Genomic DNA, 6368 nt, shown 5'->3' with positions numbered 1-6368 from the left:
AAAAATAATTATTATTTTAATATAAAAACAAAATAAAATATTGATGATAGAATAAAAGTAACAAAATACTTATTGTTCCTGGTCCATATTATTTTAGAATAACTTAATATTCTTAAAATATTAGTGAAAATATATATTTTAAATTTTTTACTTTTGTTTTTTATTTACATAGTAGCGAGTCAACCAGTTCAACCAATGATTCACCAGTTAAACCAAAACCTAATAATCCAGTAACCTGACCGGTTCAATCACCGGTTCAGTTCTGACAACTACGCTCCAACATATCAAATAGAATTTTGATGGCATTCTTAAACCTTCGATTCATGCAAGACTGCAAACGATTATCACTCCGCACAAAATCCTTACCCCTCATCTCCTGAAAGAACTTAAACCCCTGATTCAACCCTACCCTTCTCAGTTCTCACACAAACCTTTTGCAATATATCCATAACTATAGACATTCGGCTCACAGCCATACAAGCCCATTTCGCGAAAAACCTTAATGGCCTCGTCAAGCTCCAAACACTTGGAATAAGCTTTAATTATCATGTTGAGGACAAAAGTATCAAGATAACACCATTGGCCTTCATTTGCTTAGTCATGAGTCTCACAAAATGTAAGTAACATAATAAACATTGAGTTTATTGAACCTTCTAAGAAGTGAATTGAACAAAAGAGAATAGGTTTTGAAAGTGGGTTTCTATTAAACCACTCTTCCACCTTAACCCATGACAACAATAAAAATATCTCACGGCCCACAAATTTAGCCCAACAGAATACATAAATTCAGTTCTAATTTTAGTCTTTATTATCTTATCTTATGTTATCTTTACCTTGTCTTTAGTTGTTCTTATCTTATCTTTATTTGCTTTTATCTTTCATAAGACAATGCTCTATATATATTTAGTTTTACCTTCATAGTTTACAACACACTTCAGTACAATTCAATCAATCAATAATCAATAAAAGTTCGCATTCTTTTTTTTCTTATTCTTTCACAATTTTATCATGGTATCAGAGCTCCTCTTGAGCTCTACTGACATCCATGGGTAAATCAACCAATTCAGATCTTAAAACCCCTTCAACCTCTCCTCCCACTATGAATAATCAACCTCCTTACTCTGTCCTATATCAAGAAGAAAGGGCACACCAGCAACTTCATCTGGAGCCTCTTTTGGACCTTTCGTCAGCCCAACACTTTTCTTTCATGGCACTTTCTTTCAATGAAGAAGCTCGTCCTTCAAACCAACTTGAGCTTTTGTCAAGTCCAACTACTCATTATCTTTGTTCTTTCAATACTTTTTCTACTGTTAATAATTCTTCAAATCGAGATTCATTCTTAAATACTTGGATCATTGATTCTGGTGCCACAGATCACATAGCATCAAATTTGTCTTGGTTTATTTCTTACACACAAATTTCTCCTATTATTGTTCATTTACCAAATGGTTCTCGAACTACTGTTTCTTATAAAGGCATCATTCAATTTTCACCATCCTTAGTTCTTCATGATGTTCTTTATTTACCTCATTTCAACTTTAATATTATCTCTATTTCAAAAATTACTTTAGTACTCACATGTGAACTCACTTTTTCATCTTCTTCTTGCACTCTACAGAGCAATAATTTGGGGATGATTGATTTGACAAGAATGAGAGAGGGATTATATGTCCTTGAACCCAATTTCGGTAAAAATTCATCCACTACACACTCCATAAATTACATCCAATCTCCACCCATTACACCTTCCAATATATGGCATTTTCATTTAGGACACCTTTCTGGGCAAAGACTTAATCATTTACATAAACAATTTCCTTTTATCTCTATGCATCATGACGAGGTTTGTGACATTTGTCATCTTTCTAAGCAAAAGAGACTTTCATTTTCTCAAAGTTTTAACAAAGCCAATGCAAGTTTTAATTTATTACACTTTGATATTTGGGGTCCGTTTCAACAAAATTCTATTCATAATCACAAATATTTTTTTATAATTGTTGATGATTTTAGCCGCTTTACATCGGTTACTTTATTAAAATCAAAAGGAGAAGTACAAAATCAAATAAAAAATTGTATTACTTTAATTGAAACACAATTCAACTCTAAAGTCAAAACTATTCGTTCTGATAATGGACCAGAATTTATTTTACCTGATTTTTATACTTCAAAGGGCATTATTCATCAACGTAGTTGTGTTGAAACTCCTCAACAAAATGGAAGGGTAGAACGCAAGCATCAACATATTTTGAATATAGCTCGTGCTCTTATGTTTCAATCTAATTTACCATCATCTTTTTGGTCTTATGCTGTTAGACATGCTGTTTATTTACTTAACAGAGTTCCATCATCCGTAATTAATTTTAAAACACCATTTGAGATTTTATTCAATCATCCACCAAATTATCATGACCTTAAAGTTTTTGGATGCTTATGTTTTGTTTCTACCCCAATGGCAAACAGATCAAAATTTGATCCAAGAGCCAAAACGGCTGTATTTATTGGCTTTCAAAATGGTTTTAAAGGATATATTGTTTATGTTTTAGAAGATAAAAGAATTGAGATTTCTAGAAACGTGATTTTTTATGAAATGATCTTGCCCTTAGTCACAAAAAATGTCCAATTTCATACACTCAGCCCAACATTGCCAAACACACCTTCTCAAAAACAAGATTCGGTTAGTCTTCCAGTTGAACCCTCACCTATACCCATTGACCCAACTCCACTTAGTTCTTTATTTTCTCCAACAACCTCTCCTTCTTCCTCACTATTATTTCCTAACCAAGTTGAACCCATGACCACCGAATCACTTTCAACACTAGACACCAGTCCATCATCACCTTCTCATCCCTCGTCACCTTCTTCACCACCCGAGCAACCCCATCCTCGTCATTCCAACCGGCCCCACCGACCTCCAGCATATCTCTCTGATTACTTGTGTAATTCCTCTCTCATCTCTACAAATCAATCTCCCTTGTTCAATCGTGTCTTTTTCTTCTCTTTCATCTTCACATAAAAAGTTTCTTTTATCTCTACATTCTGACGTTGAGCCAAAGTCTTTTAAGGACGCCAATCAACACTCTAATTGGTGTAGTGCTATGAAAGATGAGTTGGATGCTCTTGAGCTGAATAAAACTTGGCGTCTTGTTGATTGCCCTGCAAGGGTTAAGCCGGTTGGCTGTAAATGGGTCTATCGCATCAAACGCAAGCCTGATGGTTCAGTTGATCGATATAAAACACGCCTTGTGGCTAAAGGGTTCACTCAAATTGAAGGTGTTGATTTCTTGGAAACTTTCTCCCATGTTGTCAAGCCTGCCACCATCAGATTAGTTTTAGCATTGGCCTCTATGAAGCATTGGTCTATACATCAGTTGGATGTCAATAATGCTTTCTTACATGGAAATCTTTTTGAGGATGTTTATTTGACTCTGCCACCCGGATTTACATCTCCTCAACCGAATCAATGCTGTAAGCTACTCAAGTCACTGTATGGTTTACGACAATCTAGTCGTATGTGACATGACAAACTGTCTCATCTTTTGCTATCTCATGGATATCAGTAGACCTCATCTGATTATAATCTATTTGTTAAATTCATTGGTGATCAAATTTATATCCTTTTAGTCTATGTTGACGACATTGTTCTCACTGTAATTCCATTTCTGAACTTGCTGCCATTAAGTGTATTTTGCACCAACACTTCCGAATTAAAGACTTGGGTCATTAAAATATTTTTTGGGTATTGAGGTTGCTCAATCAGAGAAGGAAATTTGCTTATCTGAGAGAAAATATTGTCTTGATCTTTTAGAGGTTTCTGGTTTATTAGGTGCTAAACCTGCCTCTGTTCCAATGGATAGTACCACAAGACTATATCAAGACAAAAGTCCCCTGCTATCCGACCATTTTGTATATCGCCGTTTGGTTGGTCGTCTTATCTATCTCACCACTACTCGACTGGACATCATGTATGCCACTCAACAATTAAGTCAATTCATGGCATCTCCTACTGAATCTCATCTTCAAGCTACCAAGCATGTGTTATGATATCTGAAAACTAGTCCCGGCAAAGGACTTTTCTTTCCAAGGGAATCAGAAATTCAGCTTCTCAGTGACTTTGATTGGGCCGGATGTCCTGACACTCGGCGATCTTTAACAGGTTATTGTTTCTTCTTAGGCAGTTCTTTAGTCTCTTGGAAGACCAAGAAACAAACCACCGTTGCCTGCTCATCCACGGAAGCAGAATATCATGCACTTGCCAACACAACTTATGAACTTCAATGGATACTAAATGTGTTACAATTTTTACGCATCTCTCATATCCATCCACCAGTTTTATATTGTGATAATCAGAGTGCTCTTCATATTGCTGCTAACCCAGTTTTTCATGAACGGACCAAATATTTAGAGGTTGATTGTCACTTGGTTCGACAAAAAGCTCAAGCTGGAGTGATTAAACTTCTCCCAATTTCCTCTTCTGGACAACTAGCTGACATCTTTACCAAGCCTTTGTCTCCTCAACCCTTCCATCTTAATCTGAATAAGCTTAGTGTTCTTGACGTCTTTCATCCTCCAGCTTGCGGGGGGCGTATTAAACCACTCTCCCACCTTAACCCATGACAACAATAAAAACGTCTCACGACCCATAAATTCAGCCCAACAGAATACATAAATTCAGTTCTAATTTTAGTCTTTATTATCTTATCTTATCTTTATCTTGTCTTTAATTGTTCTTATCTTATCTTTATTTGCTTTTATCTTTCATAAGACAATGCTCTATATATATTTAGTTTTACCCTCATAGTTTACAACACACTTCAGTATAATTCAATCAATCAACAATCAATAAAAGTTCGCATTCTTTTCTTTTCTTATTCTTTCACACCATTGGCCTTCATTTGCTTAGTCATGGGTCTCACAGAATGTAAGTGAACATAATAAACATTGAGTTTATTGAACCTTCTAAGAAGTGAATTGAACAAAAGAGAATAGGTTTCGAAAGTGGGTTTCGAATCCTCTAACTTGAGCATCTTTTTACAAACGTCGAAGGTGAGACTGAAGAAGAACTTACAGCCACAGAAGAATCTGATGACGGTGTTATAGATCTTGACAGAGGGGTCACAGACGCCGACGATGACCTCATAGATTAGAGTTTTGGCAGTAGCAGCGGCCGGCAATGAGTTGTTTGATTATGGTGAGGTGAGTGTGGGTGTAGTTGCACTATTGGGTGGTCCAGCAAAAGATATCGAAGGAGAGGTCTAGGTCTGATTAGGCTTGAAGGGATCAATGGACATTGTAAGGGGTGAAGGTTTAAGATGGTTTATCCATGTCTCGAATTTGTTCTAGAGTGGGATTTAAATGGTGAAGTGGAAAATGAGTGTGGTGTAGTGGTGGCGGTTGTGAGGAGAGAGATAAAAAGATACAAGTGGTTAAAGAGGCGTGATTTGATGATACTCAGCATTGTTTGCATTTGGACGCAAATGTGGAATAGTGTTGAAGAACTAGGAGGACAGATCTCCAATTGCGGTTTCACTTGGATACTCATCGAATAGCCAAACAAGCTTTTCTAAACAACTTAAAAAGATCATGGAGCTGGAATTTACCTATGGATCTTTTGGTAATTGCCAGTAGAAAATCATCCAGAAGAAAGATCAGTTAGTGTTTTGGTAGAAAGAATGTGCATCACAAATCACACAAAAAGGACAGAAGGCTGACGGAAAATGGGGATGACAATGGTTAAGACCACAAGGACATCACGGCTCGTAGCGGCGCCGGAGAGAGCATCTCAAATGGAGAGTGCAACGGTTTCTGCAGCGCCGCTGGTGAGGATGGAGCAGGAAGGGTCCAATGTGAAGCTTGCAGCGAAGAGGAGCACGACAACCAGAAGAACCCTTGGGCACAATCGGAGATGACAGCAGAGACAGGGACGCTCTCAAACGCAAGTTACATCTTGACTGAACTAAAAGTGAAAAAGTTGTATGCAGCTCTAAAACGCAGCCCATGTTTGGTAGGGGAGGAGAACGAAGTCTCGAAACGTGTTCCTACCTCCTGCATACAGATATGTGCTACAACTTTGACCAGTCTTGAAGTCCTAAAATGCAACCTGCGTTTGGCAGGCCGCATAGACAAATCGCAGATTACGATTGGTAGCCTCCCTACTTGCATGCATGACACGTGTATAGGAGAGTAGTGGAACCGGTGTATAAAAACAAAACGCAGGTTATGAGTGTTTTACCGTTTCACTTTTGGTTCCTATTTCATTTCACTTGCTAAGAGAGTTCTGAGACTGAAAGGGTTGGAGTTGAGGGTGAAAGGGGATAAGTGTGTGAGGAGGAAGAATACAGTGAAGGTTTAGGACTTTATTTAATAAGGAA

The 6368-nt window shown here is 37.3% G+C and overlaps 1 pseudogene; it reads right to left on the bottom strand.

Moving 5' to 3' along the window:
- Positions 1-256: 256 nt before the first annotated feature.
- Positions 257-5539, bottom strand: LOC112717398 (pentatricopeptide repeat-containing protein At3g25210, mitochondrial-like; annotated as a pseudogene).
- Positions 5540-6368: the final 829 nt, after the last annotated feature.

Source organism: Arachis hypogaea, chromosome 10 (assembly GCF_003086295.3).
Source record: "Arachis hypogaea cultivar Tifrunner chromosome 10, arahy.Tifrunner.gnm2.J5K5, whole genome shotgun sequence".
NCBI classification, from domain to species: domain Eukaryota; kingdom Viridiplantae; phylum Streptophyta; class Magnoliopsida; order Fabales; family Fabaceae; genus Arachis; species Arachis hypogaea.
The sequence above is the reverse complement of the archived record's forward strand: the minus strand, read 5'-3'. Positions and strand labels throughout refer to the sequence as shown.